This window comes from Protopterus annectens, chromosome 2.part2, assembly GCF_019279795.1.
Source record: "Protopterus annectens isolate FY-2018-M chromosome 2.part2, PAN1.0, whole genome shotgun sequence".
Classification (NCBI taxonomy): domain Eukaryota; kingdom Metazoa; phylum Chordata; order Ceratodontiformes; family Protopteridae; genus Protopterus; species Protopterus annectens.
Window position 1 is genome coordinate 341,428,156 of NC_056730.1, and position 18,709 is coordinate 341,446,864.

Sequence of the window (18,709 nt, forward strand, 5' to 3'; positions counted from 1 at the left end):
CTTGTTCCTTGGATGGCAAATCTCAAATTCACCCCTGGTCTGGCCCCCATGACTCTGATGGACAGAGGTCAACAGTAAGTAAATTAATCCCCAAATAACATACCCCAACCCTCACATAACCCTTAGCTACCTCCTTATTAACATATCCCACCATGTAGATGTCCAAGGTACTCAGGGACAAAATGTGGTTGGGTTATACAGCTAGGCTTATAAAGATCCCAGTGCTTATTAGCCTAGTGTAAACCATTGAACCTATACGTGGATTAATTTGACCTTGCTGCAAACTCATCTAAGTGACATAATATTTGTAAATAATATGTTTGAAAAAAAAAAAACACAAGACTTAACTCATTTTGGAAGAGGTGTCACCCTCCTAACCCTTCCAATGTCTAGTTTGTCTCTACATCCCAGGTTCTGCTTCCAGTGATAAAAGTGTTCCAACCTTGACAGATCACATCTCAAGATCAGCCAGTGACGACATGAATGGATTTCATATTTGGACCCAGGTTTTTACATCTTATGTAAAGATTTTATTGATCATCCTATATGGGATTTGAGCTTTCTCATTCTTTGATACACTATCTTTGAATTACAGCTACTGAATTTATACCAAGGTATTGGTTAGTCTATAATACGCGGGGGATTTCCATAAGGAAAAATGAATGTTTATTTCTAAACCAAAGCCATCCTTACTGAAGTACGTTTCCCAGGAGTCCCTGTCAATGAACTTATCTCCCTTGCTGTTCATTTGTCCTCTGTTGTTCACAATCATTTTCCGCAAACTCTTGATAATTTACACTTTTCCTAACTGTTACAATTTATTATTTTATAAAACAGAGTTTTTTTGTTCTGTATTTGTGGCTTGTCAGTACTTCTCACCTCATGTGCTTCCATCAGTTCTTTAGATTTTCTGGTTGCCAATCATCTCTTGATGCAACTTTTGTTTTTTTGTTTTTTTAATTCAACCACATTCCTCTTGAAAACAAATAATTTAACCCTTGGGTATATCTTTTAACATCTCTTTGTTATGAGGAATATTTCCCATATATATCCCAACTCTTAGCATCATTTCCTTCTGCAACCATTGGAACAAATCAATATATACATCCTGCACTTGCCTTTAAGATCTTTGCTTTCTTGGCAATTTGTAAGCTATAGCATTTAATTTCATTTTCTGCTAGTCTTCTGTTTTTTTACCTTTAACAACTCAATCAGGAAATAACACATTTTCTCTTTATGTTCTTTATAACTTTAACAAGATGGGAAATTGATCACTCTTTGCTGTTGCTATTACAATTAACTCACCTTTTCCCCCATATCCTTTTTTTACCATAATGTAATCTGTTACTGACCCTATCTAAAATGGTGAGGGGCATCAACCAATCATTTCTGTCTTACCCTGTTACCATTTAGTATAACTGTATAGTTGGACAGCTGGTTGGGTATTCATAAATTCATCCCTAGCATGAGTGACATAGTCCTCCTTAAAATGAGAGGCAAGTCCTCACTGTGGGTAGTGGCACAGCAAAAATGGGCTTGCAACTTGCCTCATATGATCCTCCGATAACTAAATCACGTTGTTACAGACCTCAATATTCTTCATGCAGCATTTATTTTATTTACTGCAATGTTCATTTTAATTTATTTTAATGTAGTTTTTCTTTTTATACTTTTATAGGTATGCTGTGGTCTATTTTGATCAGTGAATTTGACACTTTCTGAGGACTTTGGGATGTTTTTCAGTCAAATTTTCAAATTCATTTAATTAACTGTAAGATGCTTGCCCTTTGTTTTCATCTCAAGTAATGTACACATTTCCAAACTCTACTGTCTCGAGTCCTGTACTTAATTCAGTTGACAGCAAACTGTCACCATAATATTTGGCTTCAGTTTACTATTTATGCTTATCAGGATAATAAACCACCACATGCTATATCATAAATTTCCATTTTTGTCCACTAACATAGAACATTTCATAATCTCCCAGGTAATACTTTTCCCTAAGTCAAACATTTTGACTGAAGTAGTTTTCTCATTTGGCTTCATCAATGAGTCTCTTTCCCATATTGCTCTTTTATTTACCACTGTTCTCAAATTTCATAATGTTACAGCTTCCATTTACCCACTGTGTGACTCTGAGTGAGAAGTGTAATCAGACAATGCTATTGAGCTGAATCTGAGAAAGGGAAATAGGCTCATGTGGATCAATGCTCTAGTTAACAAATACAAAATTAATACATAAATAGTCTTGGAAATCTAAAATGTATATTTCTACTACACATTTCTCTATATATTTTTTAATATTACAGATCTGTAGAAGGCATTGAAAATATTGCTCTCCTAGTTTTGTTAGCAGTCCTGAGATATTCTAAGAGATGTTTTTTATCTCAGTATTCCCTACCACTTTTTACTTTTTTGCATTGTTTCTCCAGATCACTCCAAATATTTCAAAGATGTCCAAATTCCTCACTATTTTTAAGATAATGTATTTAAACTTTCTGGAACATCATAAATCTGCTTGTGAAAATTTCTTGTTTTCTATTACCTTAACATCATTTCTTTACATCAACACATCTTCTTAATATTGTTGAGATGATGATTATTGGGGTCACGTCAGCTTCCAAGGTATTTCCTTAAATATGGAGGGTCTATTAAATAAGGAATTGGTACTACAATTTCCTATCACAACTTTTTCGGTTTCCTTATATCTCAGAATACTTTTGTTGTTAAAACTTTCCCTTTGTCAATGTTTCTTGTAATCATCTACAGCAGTTTTATAGCTGGCATCAGTTGGCACTGAGCACAGACAATTAAGGCTTTGAGTTGTTATGGAGCTAATTTTTGTAGTTAATAGCACTATTACCCCATTAGCCTGACAAGTCTGATCTGTAAAGCCATGGAACTTATTATTATGGATCTCATAAACAAGGACATAGATAATCTCCAAGCACTCGAACCCACCAAGTTCAGATTCGTCAGGGGCAGATCTTGCCTATTGAACCTAGTTGACTTCTTTGACACTGTCACCAAGGCCCTGGATGAGGGAAAGTCAGTACATATAGCTTACCTTGACCTGGCCAATGTCTTTGATACAATCCCTCACTTGGGCATCATCAAAAAACTAACACAACTTGGCGTTCATCTCCATCTCATCAGATGGGTGGACAACTGGCTCAGAGATAGGACCCTCAAGGTCAAAACAGGTGCTACCACATCCAACAGCAGACCTGTCACTAGTGGTATTCCCCAGGGATCTGTCCTGGGACCCCTGTTTTTTGGGATCTACATCTCAGAGGTCCAGGCAAAGACAGAGGGCCTGTGGCTGACCAAGTTTGTGTATGACTGTAAGTTGGGTGCTGTCACTGACTCCCCAGATGATGTTACCATACTGCAAGAGGGACTCATAATTACAGATAACTGGTGCCAAAGTCATGGCCTTAAGTTAAGCACAAAAAAATGTATTATCATACCATTCAGCAAAAACATGGCCCCTACTGATTACCACATCAACAGCAGCCCCCTAAGTACACAATCTGTGGTGAGAGTATTCAGGCTGATAATCTCACATTTGACTATCACATGGCAGTGGTGGTCAGAAAAGCTTTTTACTTGGTTCATCTCATAAATAAAGAGAGTGCATCCAGAATAAAGGAAGTTATTACCTCTCTGTACTGCTCCCTTATTAGACCTATAATTGAGTATAATGCTCCATTTGGTATGTACCTCTCCAAACACCTGCACCAACTGGAAAGGCCACATAAATACCTTACAAAGAGAATCCATGGCCTCCAACACCTGTCCTATGTGGACAGGCTCAAATCTCTATCACTCTACTCAGTATCATAAAGATTGCTCAGAGGTGATCTCTGTCTCTCCTACAAAGCAATATCGGACCCTGCCCTACTAGAGATGCTCCATATCTGTTAGAATAACTCCTTGCGCATTACCCATTCAATAGGCTTAAATCTAATATGCGATATCAACAAAACCTGCTGGAGAGACAGGTTTGTCTCCCAGAGGCTGCTCCATCTCTGGAATAGACTTCCAAAACATGTCAAACAGAGTAACTTGCTGACCCTCTTCAAGCACAACCTTGATGAGTGGATGGGAAACCACAAATTTGTCCCAGGGGTTCCACCTTTGCCCCTCATTGACAGGGGTGACAGATGCTGACTAAGGATTATTTTTGGGGATAATCTCTTGGCTAGGCTTGTAAGGGACCCAGGGCCATTAGCTTAGTAAGCTCCTATGATCCTATGATCCTACGGTTTGCGCCCTTTCAACTCCATTTGCCTGTTGTGTGACTCTGAGTAAGTCACTTTACCAGACAGTGTTCCTGAGTCACACCTGAAAAGGAACACTTGTTTCCAGTGGGATTACCAAGGTAACAAATGTATAAAAAATTCTGTTCTAATAATTCATTTTATTTATAAACTTTATTTTCCAAACAAACAACTTAAAGACCTCCTAATTTCAAAAACTGTAGTATGCAAAGTTTGCTGAATAGAAATAAATGTTAGTGTTTAATTAGTCTGTGGGTCTTTCCTTGAGATCTTCAGAATCCAGGCTGACTACTGTCTCACCCATTAGAACATTTGGCAGGCTGTCAAAGAAACTAGCCTTTTTTGTCTTTCTATGTTGCACAGAATTTCCTTTTCTACTTTAATAAATGGTAAGCCTGAAATCATATAATGTATTCTGTTATCACTCTTACTTTGTTGTAAAACTGTTCTCTTAGCCTTGATCTTCTTTGTTTAATTGTTTTCCTTTTTTGTCAGCATTTTCTTTTCCTACAGCAGTTTTCCTCCCTCCTTGTTTTCTATTACTTCCATGTTCTGTTCTAACTACTTCACATATTTCTTACATTCTTTCTTTCTCTCTTATTTTACTTAATGCTTTTTTCAAGTCACTTCCTCCCTACATATGTTGCCCTATTATTTCCTTTCTAATACTTTCTTCATTAACTTCTCATCTCTTTTTCTTTCTTATTTCTGCTGTTCCTCCTTTAAGACTTTTTTTCTCATTTCCATCAGTAAGTCTGTAGACATCTCGAGTGCTTTTCGCTGATGTTTACATTGTTACATTCTGCACATTATTACTGTTCATTTTTCAGTTATTGGGCTAGATCATATTTGAGATTTCCTACTTCAGTTTTTTCTATAATTGTTCCATTACCAGACCGTTTGCTACTAGCTGACTATTTGACTGACTAAATCTTTTGATAGTGTGCCCTTATCTTCATATTTACACCCCTCTTTTACTCTTTTACCTTTTCTCTATTTGACCTGCTTCATCTTATCTGCTCTTTCATTCTCCTTCATTTCTTGGCCATAATGCATAATACTCTTACAAAAATAAGAACCTAGGGGCAAGTGATCACAGCGACCATAAGAGGCCTGGCCATATACACCTTTGTGAATACAACTTTATGAAACCTTTATGAAATTCTTGCCCCATCCTTTATGGGTACTTAATAGCATCCACCTCCCAAATCAAGTAGGGCCATACATGATAATCCTGGTGTAAATTAATGCCTATCCATGCAATCATGAAAACTAGCTTTAAAGGTAGACAAAGTGGTATTTTTCTTGACCTGTAATGGTAATTTAGTCCATAGGCCGGGAACACCTTGACTTAGGAACCTATCCACCCAATGGGTTTTATGGTTGGTGTAAATGTAGATCCCTACAATTGTTTGTAAAGCGACTGATGTTGTGAAATAATAGGAGACAAACAGGACTGGGTCTTTCATGTCTTGGAAAAGTTGTCTTGGAGCAGCTGGTAGGCTACAGAATAAGTAGACTTGTGTTTATCTATTGGGAGAGTTAAGTATTTAAGACCTTTAAAAATGTGGCACTGGTAGGATTTGAACCCATGTGTCTAAAGAGAATGTAGTTTTAATACAGCACCTTAGATCATTCAGCCAGACTTCCAAAGAACGCATTGATGCTCAGGAAAATGTCTGAAAATGAATTAAACTCTCTTCAGTCAGATAAGAGTTCTACCCATAAAAGTCCTTACAATATCTTTTAGAAGTAAGCTGTCTTAACAGCTGTAAAGACAGATCCAGTACATTTCCCAAGAGCTACACAATTTCAGACAAAAGTGCCTGGCGCAAGTTCAGAAAACTTAGCTTGACTACACAAAACATCCATGCACATGCCTTCAGAGATGTTTTGTGCAAACAAGCAAGCATTAATGCCTGACAGCGTGTGAGTTAATGAGTAAATAATGCCGCCCAGGGGTGTTATGAAGCCTTATGCCCCAGGCGGAGGGACTCTACACCCCTGGAAGGTTGTTTACACATTAACACACACCCTGAAGGGCATTATTGCACTTAGAGAATGGGTTCTCTACAAAATTGTTGTGTTTTACTTACTTATTTACTATATTTTTTTTTATATATTTTTGATGTAATATAGTTCCTCCGCCTAATGTTTCAAACTTGCTGTAGTATATGTTAATGGTGTTGGAGGAAGCATTTTACATCCAAAATATAACATGTTAAAAATGTCCAGGTATTTATTTTATTTATTTATTTTTTTGGTTCCTTTTTCCTAAAATGATTGCTTTGTTGGCATTTATTAGAGATTGATGTTTCTAAATGATGTCATAAATTTGAGTTTCAGACTTTCATTTCATTTAGAAAATTCATTCAACCATAAATCCTGTTATTTAAGCAACTTTTATAAGAACACTATTTAAAATCTATTCTTATTGTTGAACGTTTGTTCTCCCTTTATTTTATTTATCCATATTTCTTTAGCTGAAAGGTCAAGAGGTGTGATGACCTCTTTACTACTATTGCCAGTGGTCGATGTCACTCATGCAGCACAGATACACTCGCCTCTGCTTCAGAAAATGCAAGCTGACACAAATCCTAATGTTGACGTAATGTTGTGATTTTATAACAGGATCTTGTAAAAATATATTGTTATTTTGAGCCTTTGTCCCCAGTTTATTTTATGTTTATCCAGATATGTTGAGGTAAGAGGTCGGGTGGTATACAGACCTCTTAACTGCTGCGGCTGCCAGGGATCACTCTCACTATTCACTCTCTCTCTCTCTCTCTCTCTCTTGCACACATATACTCTCACTCACAGACATACACACGTGTGCACACACCCACCCACATGTGGGTGCTTGCACACACACACACACACACACACACACACACACACACACACACACACACACACACACACACACACACACACACACACACACACACACACACACACATGCACACAAACTTTATTTTAAGTTTCTTTTCTTTTTTTTACTTTACACTCACTAAACAGCAAAAGCTCTGTTTAGTGAGTGTAAAATAGCTTGATCGATCTCACTGTTCAGTCTCACTCTCTCTCATACATATAAAGACAGTCTCTTCTGCTTTCACACACATACATAGGTTCATAGGTAGGTACTGGGCTATCTGTCTGAAGCCCAGCCATGTTGTGTGGTATTCACCGCCCCTTTGGTTAGTTCCCTAGGCCCTTGCTCTAGCAGCTAGTACCCCTGACCCCTATCTAGTAGAGCTGTTGGTATGATCCCTGGTGTGAACTTTCTGTTACCTATCCACTCGTCAAGGTTCCTCTTGAAGAGTGATACTGAGGGGTTCTGTCTTATGTAGATCGGGACCTTGTTCCATAGCAAGGGAAGTCTTTGCGAAGGGAATCTATCCTTCCAGCATGTTCTATTCATTGTTGTGCTGAGGTTTATATCCCTAGAGCGTGTAGCTCAAGTGGATTTAGTTTTGCTAAGATGGAGCATGTTCAACAGTTCTGGGTTGGACATGGCTCTGTATGTTAGACAGAGATCACCTCTGAGAAGGTGGTATGCAACAGAGAAAAGTCTTAGTTTTTTCAATCATGCTGTATAGGGCAACTGTTTGAGGCCAGTAATCCTCTTAGTGAGGTACCTCTGTGGTCTCTCCAGCTGCTGAAGATGCCTAGCCAGGTACATTCCAATTGGTGCATTGTACTCAATAATGGATCTGATGAAGGAAGAGTAGAGGGGCACCACTACATCCTTAGATCTTGATGCGAACCCTTTCGTGATCAGATGGGTCACATAGAAGGATTTTCTAACCACCTTGGCAGCATGGTTATCAAAGGACAGCTGACTATCTACTTGGGTCCCTAGATCCCTTATTACTACTTCAGATTTCAGGGGGTTACCTCCTATGTGGTAGTTCGTGGGTACTCTGTTTTTTCCAAAGGGGATTACTACGCATTTTTTAGCATTTAGCTTGAGACCATGGCTTTGACACCATGCATCAGTCTCATTAAGGCCCTTTTGGAGGATATCCATGTCGACCGGAGACTCTATTATAGCACCCAGTTTGCAGTCATCTGCAAACTTGGTCAGCCACAGCCCTTCAGTGCTTGCCTGTACTTCTGAGAAGTATATGCCAAATAGGAGGGGCCCCAGGACAGAGCCTGAGGCACACTACTCATTACTGGTCTGGATTCGGACATAGATTCCGCTACTCTTACTTTGTGGGATCTGTCTGAGAGCCAGTTTGCGATCCATCTTGTGACGTAAGGGTTTATGCCCAGGTTGGTGAGTTTATCAATAATACCCAAATGGGGAATGGTGTCAAATGCTTTAGCAAGGTCAAGGTAAGCTGTGTGTACCTCCTTTCCCTTATCTATAGCCTGAGTAACTGTCTCAAAGAGGTCCACCAGGTTCAGGAGGCATGATCTGCCCTTGAAAAGCCGAACTGTGTGGGGTCAAGTGTTTGGAGGTTCCCAATCTCTCCATTTATGAGTTCCATAATGATTTGCTCCATTGCCTTACAGATCAGACTGGTCAGGCTTATTGGTCAGTAGTTCCCAGGGTCGGTCCCACCCTTGTGCAGCTGAACCACCATTGCTGTGTGCCATTCTATGGGCACATATCCTGTTGAGAGGCTGAGACTGAACAGGGTATTCAGATGCGGGGTTAATTCATTTTGGAGCTCGTGTATGACACAGCCCGGGACACCATCTGATCCCATGGAGGCAGTGTTTTTAGCTTTAGATAGAGCCTTATTAACTAATGTATCAGTAATCATTGGAGTTACACAATCCCCTGGAATAGTAATAGGCCCTGTAGGTGGTGGTGAGGGGGAGAAATTTGCACTGAACCTGTCAGCCAAGATGTTGGCAATGTCAGTGGGGTCAGTGCATTTTGTTCCATTTTGTACTAGCTCAGAACAGACCTGTGCATTGCCATTTAGGTTTTTGATGTAACCATAGAAGGCCTTATAGTTATCCTTGCATCCTTGGCAACTTTCTTTTCAAAATTGGCTTTAGTTGACTTGATGAGGGCCCTCAATTTTTTACTAAAGCTGATCAGGGAAGATTTTTCTACTTGAAATTTGGCCTTTTTTTGTATAAGTCTCCTCCTTTTATTGTATAGTTTGTTTATGGCCAGGGTCCACCAGACTGGTTTCTTCTTGCTTGAGGAAGGAGTCTTGGTTTTATTTGGGATAGCATGGTCCACGCAATCCTGAAGATGTATATAAAGTGCCTTGGTGTAGGATTCTGCATCCTGGATATCTTTATAGGTTCATAGGTAGATACTAGGCTATCTGCCCTAGGGCATTTATAAGCCTAGCCAGAGTGTATTTGGCTTCTGCCTCCCTATTAGATTAGCCTACTGTGCCTCTGTAAAGTAGGTCACAGAAGGTAACCTTTTAAGATTAGTTTACTATGCCTCTGTCTAGAAGGGACACAGAAGAGATCCCAGGGGTGAATTTGCGATTTCCCATCCACGCGTCCAGATTTCGCTTGAAGAGGGTCAGCGAGGGGCTATGTCTAACATGAATTGGGATTCTATTCCAGAGTGAGGGGAGCCTCTGGGAAATGAATCTGTCCCTCCAGCATGTCCTATTTATTTTTGTGCTGAGGTTTAGGTCCCTGGAGCATGTAGTTCTAAGGGACTTGGATTTTTTGAGGTGGAGCACGTCCATTAATTCTGGGTTTGACATGGCTTTGCACGTCAGGCATAGATCGCCTCTGAGTAGGCGATAAGCAACTGACTAGAGCTGGAGTTTCTTTAGTCGAGTAGCATAGGACATCTGTTTGTAGCCCATGATCCTCTTGGTGAGGTACTTTTGGGGTCTCTCCAGTTGCTGCAGGTGTCGGGTAAGGTACATCCCAAAAGGGGCATTGGAAAATATAAAGGTCCTACCCAACACCATAATTTTGGGTGATTTCAACTACCCTGGTATAGACTGGGTGAACTACCAAAGTTCTAACTCCTATGCCCAGCGGTTCCTAGAATTTATAAATTCAAATGCTCTTGAACAACTGGTATGTTCTCCCACTAGAGGGGACAACATATTGGATTATCCTTCTGCAAGGGAATAGTGAAGCTTTCCACTTCTGACACAAGTAGTTTGAAGCTTGCTTTGGAAAGGTTTTTTATGATGGTTTCTTTGATTGGGGGAGGTGGAGGGGTGAGGATGTCTAGGTTTATCAGTTTGTGGTCTGATCTGACCAGAGAGGGAGGGATAACGGGTGCGGTACAATGGGCGCCCATATTTGTGATGACTAAATCCAATATGTTGTCTCCTCTAGTGGGAGAGCATACCAGTTGTTCAAGGGCATTTGAATTTATAAATTCTATGAACCGCTGGGCATAGGAGTTAGAACTTTGGTAGTTCGCCCAGTCTATACCAGGGTAGTTGAAATCACCCAAAATTATGGTGTTGGGTAGGACCTTTATATTATCCAATGCCACAAGGAATGCTGAGTGAGCATCTTGGGACATGGTGGATGATCTATAACAGGCTACGACTTGAAATGTGGTTTTGCCTGCTGATAGTTGCGCATGGATGATCTCTGGGGCATCATGCTGTGCCACTAACCTGGAGATGTGAGTATCCTTGATGAATATGGATACACCTCCACCCTTTGTACTGCGATCTGGTAACTGAGGCTGGAAGGTATGATATGAACTGTAACCTGGTAGTGCTGGGGTGCTCTCTGGAGCCTTGAACCAGTTTTCCGTCACTGCACAAACATCGATTTTCTCCATACTGAGGAGTGCCTCGAGTGCATGCATTTTGAGGTTGAGACTTCTGGCATTGAGTAGCATTACCCTTAGTTTTTGGTTACCTGTGCTGGTTACGGTGGTTGGTTTGTCCTTTGAGCCTTGCCTAAAAAAGGCACTATGGGGACGACAAGAGCCTTGGCCAGTATTCAAAAGCCTAGGGGTGACAGGTGCAAACCATCTCTGGTGAAACAACGAGGCTTGTCTATCATGTCATCCCAGGCAGACAGACACTGGATCCCCTTAGAATGACACCAGAAGCTTAGCCAATTGTTGAAATTGATCATTTTGTCTTTGTATTGTGGTATCATTCTAGGTGAAGGTAGTATGCTACTCAAGGTCAGGGTCATACCAGCTTGGGCTACATGATCAGAGAGCTCCTCGATGTCTCTTTTCATGTAGTCCAGGGAGGTATGTCTTAAATCATTCACACCAACAGGTACAATGACAGCGTCATACTTGTACTTGTTCTGGAGTGACCTAAGTGCCTGTGTTATGTGGCGGATCCTAGCAACCGACAGGCAGCTGACAGTAACCTTCTCCTTATTCAGCCTTGTGAGTAGAATATATGTGTGCCTTACTATAGAATCTCCTATTACTAGCATGTTGGGTATGGTGTTTTGCCTTAGGGGCTGTCATGAGGCACACTGCTGAGGCGAATTATGTGTTTTCTGGCTTGTGTTTGGAGGTGCAGGTTGCTTGCTTGTTTGCTTTGGAGGGCACTGTTTCTTTTTCAGATTGGTACCTAGTGCCTCCGAATATGTTTTTGTGTATTTATGTGTTGTCTTCTGCTTTCATGCAAGCTTTCACTCACACATGCAGACAAAAACATAAACACACTCATACACAAACATTCACTTTTTTCTCTTTATTTATTTATTTATTAACTTACACTTGATAAACAGCAGAAGTCCTGCTTAGCGAGTGTAAAATAAAGGCTTGATCAATCTAATTTTCACTCACGTGCACATATAAACTTATACACAGACAAAAACACACACTTTTTTTACATTTTACACTCACTAAATAGTCGACGCACTGCTTAGAGAGCGTAAAATAATGGCAGCCATTAGACTTTTCCAGTCTGAGCTCCACTGCAGTTTGAGATGCTGCCATGAAGCAACAGACTTGTTTTTCAGCAGGCATTACTTCTGTATTAATATCCGGCTGAAAAACATTCATTCTCCACTAAAGGTGCTGATGTAAAGTTTGCCCATTCGATAAAACACATTAACAATAGATAAAAAAAAAAAAAAACAGATTTTGCAGGCGTGAATCTCCTTGTACTCACAATGTGGGCAGTTTTGTCCCTCATCTTTAATATTCCGACCCAGAGGTCGTTGCACTTCAGATAAAGAACAATCAGGAAAATTTAACATGAACTGTCTTGCTCTTTCCCCATGAGACTGTGATATTGAAGAAGAAGACAAAGAAAAAGAAGAAGAGGAAGAAAAGTGCTACAATGTGAGTGAAAACTCAGTGCTTCTATATGAGGCAAGTAACGACATTAACAGGTCTGAGTAATACAGACTTGGTTTGAAAACATTACAGAGTGAAGGCCGTTTATCTCAAAGACCTGCTGTTCCTAATCTTAGAAGGATTAAGTTTGGGTTTATTAAGATGGACTTCTATGCAATAGTTAGAATGGGGTGATTGGAAGTCATTAATGACAATTTCTACTGCTGTGTTCAGAACACTTTGCACTGGGCCTCAGAGTGGACAGCAGTCCTGGAGGCGAAGCTTCATGCTAATGAGTCATCAGGGGAAGTGACTAATTCTAACTAGCCTTGTGCTCTGTCCTGGAAATGTTTATGGATCCTGTTTTGCTTGGCTGAATAAAATTTTACTCTGGGTAGAAAAAGTGACCACTGTAAAAATATGGCAAAGGCATATAAGTGGGAGGTGTTGTAGTGTGTTTGTGTGTGGATGCATGTGCACCTGTGTGTGTATATATATATATATATATATATATATATATATATATATATATATATATATATATGGGTATACTTCTGTTTATCGAAAAATTACCTTTTTGAAAAACAGAAAGTCGAACCCACTTTAGGGAAAGTGCACTTAAACAAAACTGCACTTTCGCGAAAACCAATTCACCAAATCAGAAAAAAAGATAAACATAAGAAAACACATTTTTGTAGGGGGGCAACCTCCTTGCACCACTACTACTTAAATATATTAACTCATAGGTTCATAGGTTCATAGGTAGGTACTAGGCTATCGGCCCTAGGGCCATACAAGCCTAGCCAAAAAATGTACCCTGGCTTTCACCACCCAAGAAAATTATTTTCCTGTGTCCCTGTCGAGCAGAGCCACAGAAGTGATCCCCGAGGTGAATTTCCCATTTCCCATCCAATCATCAAGATTTTTCTTGAAGAGTGCTAATGAGGAGCTCTGTTTGACATAGATAGGTAGTCTGTTCCAGAATATGGGAAGTCTCTGGGACAGGAATCTATCCCTCCAGCATGTTCTGTTTATTGTGGTGACAAGGTTTAGATCCCTAGAGCGTGTAGCTCGGAGGGATTGGGATTTCTTTAAGTGGAGCATGACCAACAGCTCTGGGTTTGACATAGCTTTTTTATGTTAAGCAGAGATCACCCCTGAGTAGGCGATATACGATGGAGTAAAGCTGTAGTTTTTTAAGACGGTCTGCGTAGGGCATCTGTTTGTGGCCAGTAATCCTCTTTATGAGGTATTTCTGTGGTCTTTCCAGTTGTTGTAGATGTCTTGTGAGGTACATACCAAAAGGGGCATTGTACTCTATAATGGGTCTAATGAGTGATGAGTAGAGGGGAACAATGACCTCTTTTTTTCTGGATGAGAATCCTTTTGTGATGAGATGAGCCACGTAGAAGGATTTCCTGACCACTGTGGCAATGTGATTATCAAAGGAGAGACTACTGTCCACCTGTGTCCCAAGGTCTCATCACATTTTTGGCATTAAGTAGACTACCAGCTATGTGGTAGTTCATGGGTACAGAGTTTTTACCAAAGGGGATGACAATACACTTTTTGGCATTGAGCTTCAGGCCATGGCTTTGACACCAGGTATCTGTCTCAGTGAGGCCCTTTTGTAGTTTGTCCACATCATTAGGAGTTTCGATTATGGCTCCTAGTTTGCAGTCATCTGCAAACTTTGTTAGCCAAAGACCTTCTGTGTTAGCCTGTACTTCAGAGAAGTAGATAGCAAACAGGAGAGGACCCAGGACTGAACCCTGTGGTACTCCACTTGTCACTGGTCTGATGTCGGATTTGGAATCCGCTACTTTTACAGTGTGGGTTCTGTCCGTGAGCCAGTTGGCAACCCATCTTGTGACATAGGGATTTATACCTAGTTTAGTGAGCTTATCTATAATTCCAGAGTGGGGGATGGTATTGAAAGCCTTGGCGAGATCTAGATAAGCTGTGTGAACCATTTTACCCTCATCTATGGCTTTGGAGACTGCTTCAAAGAAGTCAATCAGGTTTAGGAGACATGATCTGCCTTTTACAAATCCAAACTGGGAAGGGTCCAGAGTGTGGAGATTACCAATGTCTTTGTTTATGAGTTCCACGATGATACGTTCCATGGCCTTGCAGACCAGGCTCGTCAGGCTAATGGGGTGGTAGTTCCTGGGGTCCGTCGTGGATCCCCCTTTGTGGAGTGGGATAACCGTCGTGGTGCGCCATTCAGTGGGTACAAAGCCTGAGGTGAGGCTATGATTGAACATAGTACTTAGGTAGGGTGGCAGTTCATTCTGTAGTTCATGTAGAACGCAGCCTGGGATATTGTCAGGTCCCATGGATGCTGTGTTCTTGGCTTTGGAGAGTGTGTTTTTTACCTGTGCAGCCATGATTATAGGAACTCTGCATTCTTAAGTTATAGGGATTGGCCCTCTAGGGGGTGAGAGGGGAGTAAAGTTAGCACTGAACCTATCTGCTAAGATGTTGGCAATATCAGTTGGTTCTGTATATTTAGTGCCATTGTGCTGTAACTCAGAGCAGATCTGAGTGTTCCCATTTAGATTCTTGACATAGCTATAGAATGCTTTGTGGTTGTCTTTAGAGTCAGTGGCAATTTTGTTTTCGTAACTAGCTTTGGAGGATTTTATGAGGGATCTCAGCTTCTTACTGAGGTTGACCAGGGAGTTCATCCAGTCATGGGATTTTACTCTTTTTTGCAACAGTTTCTTTCTTCTGTTGTAGAGTTTGTTTATGGCAGAGGACCACCAGATTGGCTTCCTTTTTTTGGAGGATAACATCTTGGTTCTATTAGGGATAGCATGATCCATGCACTTGTGTAAGTGCTTATAAAGTGCATTTGTGTAGGATTCGTCAGTCATACCTCTATTGTCCGTCTGCATGGGTGTCGTGAAGTTTGCCACTTCTGTCTTAAGAAGTGTGAAGTTGGCTTTGCAGAAGTTTTTTACGATGGTTTCCCTAACTGGGGGTGGGGGTGGGATGTGTATGTCTAGGCTGATTAGCTTGTGGTCGGATCTGACCAACGAGGAATTGACCTCCGGTGTAGAACACCGGTTTCCCATGTTGGTAATGACCAGGTCTAGGATATTGCTTCCCCTGGTAGGGGTGTGAATAAGTTAATCCAAGGTGTTGGAATTTATGAATTCTAGAAAACGTTGAGCAAAAGAGTTGGTACATGAGTAGTTTTCCCAGTTAATGGTGGGGTAGTTGAAATCGCCCATTATTAGGGTGTTGGGTTGTAACATAATACTTTCCAGTGTATCATGTTTCTGAGAACTCTGAGATTATACTACAGTGGGGAAAAGGCTATATTTCCTTATCCCCACTGTACCATGCTTTGGTGAATCGGTTTTCGTGAAAGTACACTTTCGTTAAAGTAGGTTTGACTTTCTGTTTTTCGAAAAAGCGATTTTTCGATAAACAGAAGTAGACCCATATATATATATATATATATATATATATATATATATATATATATATAAAAGAAGCTACATGAATGCATGTGTGTGTGTCAGTATGATAGTGTGCCTGCCTGGGTGGTTGTGGGGGGTGTGGCAGGGAATAAAGAGATGGATGTGTGTGCATGATTGTATGTGTGTGTGTGTGTGTTTGTGTGTGTGTGTGTGTGTGTGTGTGTGTGTGTGTGTGTGTGTGTGTGTGTGTGTGTGTGTGTGAGAGTGTATGCGTGTATGTGTGTGTGCGCGTGTTGGATTGTGCATGCAAATGCATGGCTGAGTGTTTTACTGAGAGTAATCAAGTGTGGGGCCTGCTATGGGAATTCCTTTGTGTTTGTGTGTGTGTCTGTGTGTCTGTGTGTGTGTGTGTGCATGCGTGTGTGCATGTGTGCGTGCATGTGTGTGTGTGTGTGTGGGGGGGGGGGTACCTGAATGTGTGAGATAGTGACAGTGTGTTTGTATGTGTGTATGTAGGGGAGTGCCTTTGCAAATGTGATGTTTGGGCTTCTACGGAGACACTAGTGTGATCATGTATGATGGTGGTAATGTCTGATTCACTGACATTGTAATGAGCCATTGATGAGTTCACATTTTCTCGCCAAAGTGCTAATTAATCAACCTATGCTGAGCAATTAGAGTGAGAGAGAAAGATTTTTGTGAATTTCTAGCAATACTTTTTCAACATATGCTTCAAAACCTTGTAAAAAGCAAATATAGGATTATTAAACATATTTTCAGTTACTTATATGTCCAGTGTCATCAAAATACCACAATATAAAGTTTATTTTTGAATGAAGTAAGTGACTTACTTCTGATTATAAGCTTACAGGGTGCTGCATAATGTATATGTCACAGTTTTTTCTGGTTTAGCTCCCCTAGCAGTGCATTCTGTGCATACAGTTTCAGACTGAACTGGATCATATATTGGGCTGATTTCCAAAATACTTGTTTGTGGTGAAAGTGACTTACTCCAGTGTAAGCCTGCTGTACAAATGGGAATTCCACAGGAGTAAGTCACTTACACCGAGAGCAAGTCTTTTGGAATTTGTCCCATTACCTAGTAGACCAGATGAAGACCATCTCTAAGTAACCTTTAAGAAACACAATACAATGACAGTTTCTTTATAGCTTTTTCTAGTAAGAAATCATACCTTTTCAAATTCTTTTAGACAGCTTTATTCAAAGGCTACATTGTGCAGAGCCAAACAGAATAATTTCTCAGATAATTGAGATAAAAATTGGTACAATTAACCCCACAGAGTAACATGACAACCATTTTAGAATCAGATGGACCAAAGAATATGCTTTCATGAATATGTGAGATATACATAGGTCTGCATTTAATTGTCTAATGTTCTGGTGTATTTTTATTTAATTATTTATTTCATAATTTTAATGTATGACTTTTTAGCATGTCTTATGATGTTATATTTACTGACTTTGAAGGTCTATAGGGCCATCACTAGTGCAGTAGGTGTATATTTATTTTTTGTAAACAATCTTGGAAAACATCTGCATCTTTTTTTTTTTTTTTTTAAATATTGATGCTGAGCTGTCAGTCAGTTGTCCCAGTTATGATTGCACTGGCTGTACTCAGAACAGGAATATTCAATTCATAGGTTCATAGGTGTGTACTAGACTAATGGCCCTGGAGCCTTTACAAGCCTGGCCCATAGGATTACCCTGGCATTTTGCCACCCATCCTTAGTTCCTAGTGCCTCTGTTGAGTACAGCCACTGGAGTGATCCCCGGGGTGAATTTTCTATTTCCCATCCACTCATCAAGGTTCCTCTTGAAGAAGGCCAGTGAGGTGCTCTGCTTGACATGTATAGGAAGTCTACTCCATAGCATGGGCAGTCTCTGGGTTATGAACCTGTTCCTCCAGCATGCTCTGTTGATTGTGGTAGTGTGAGGATGAGGTCTCTGGAGCATGTGGTGCAGAGGGATTGTGATTTCTTTAGATGTAGCATTTCTAACAGAGCTGAGTCAGACAAGACTTTGTAAGTCAAGCAGAGATCACCTCTAAGTAAGCAATATGAGACAGAGAATAGCTGGAGTTTTTTGAGTCTGTCCATATAATACAAGTGTTTAAGGCTTAGGATCCTCTTTGTGAGGTACTTTTGCGGCCTCTCCAGTTGTTGCAGGTGTCTAGTGAGGTACATGCCAAATGGGGCGTTGTACTTGATGATTGGCCTAATAAGGGAAGAGTAGATGGAGACAATGACCTCTTTCTTCCTGGATGCAAAACCCTTAGTAATGAGATATGCCACATAGAAGGACGTTCTGACCACAGTGGCAATGTGGTGGTCAAAAGAGAGGTTACTGTCAACCTGTGTTCCCAGATCTCTTATAATGCCTTCTCTGTTCAGTGGACTACCATCAATGTGGTAATTCAAGGGAACTGGGTTTTTCCCAAAGGGGATGAAGACACATTTTTTGGCACTGAGCTTAAGGTCATGGTTCCGACACCAGTCGTTGGTCTCATTGAGGCCTTTTTGTAGGATGTCAGCATCACTTGGGGGAGTTAATAATAGCTCTTAACTTGTAATCATCTGCAAATTTGTCAACCAGTCCCTTCATGTTGGTCTGGACTTCAGAGAAGTAGATACCAAACAGGTGAGGACCCAGGACTGAACCCGGTGGGACTCCACTCGTGACTGGTCGGCAGTCTGACTTAGAGTCAGCTACTTTCACACTGTGGGTTCTATCTGTGAGCAACCCACCTAGTGATATAG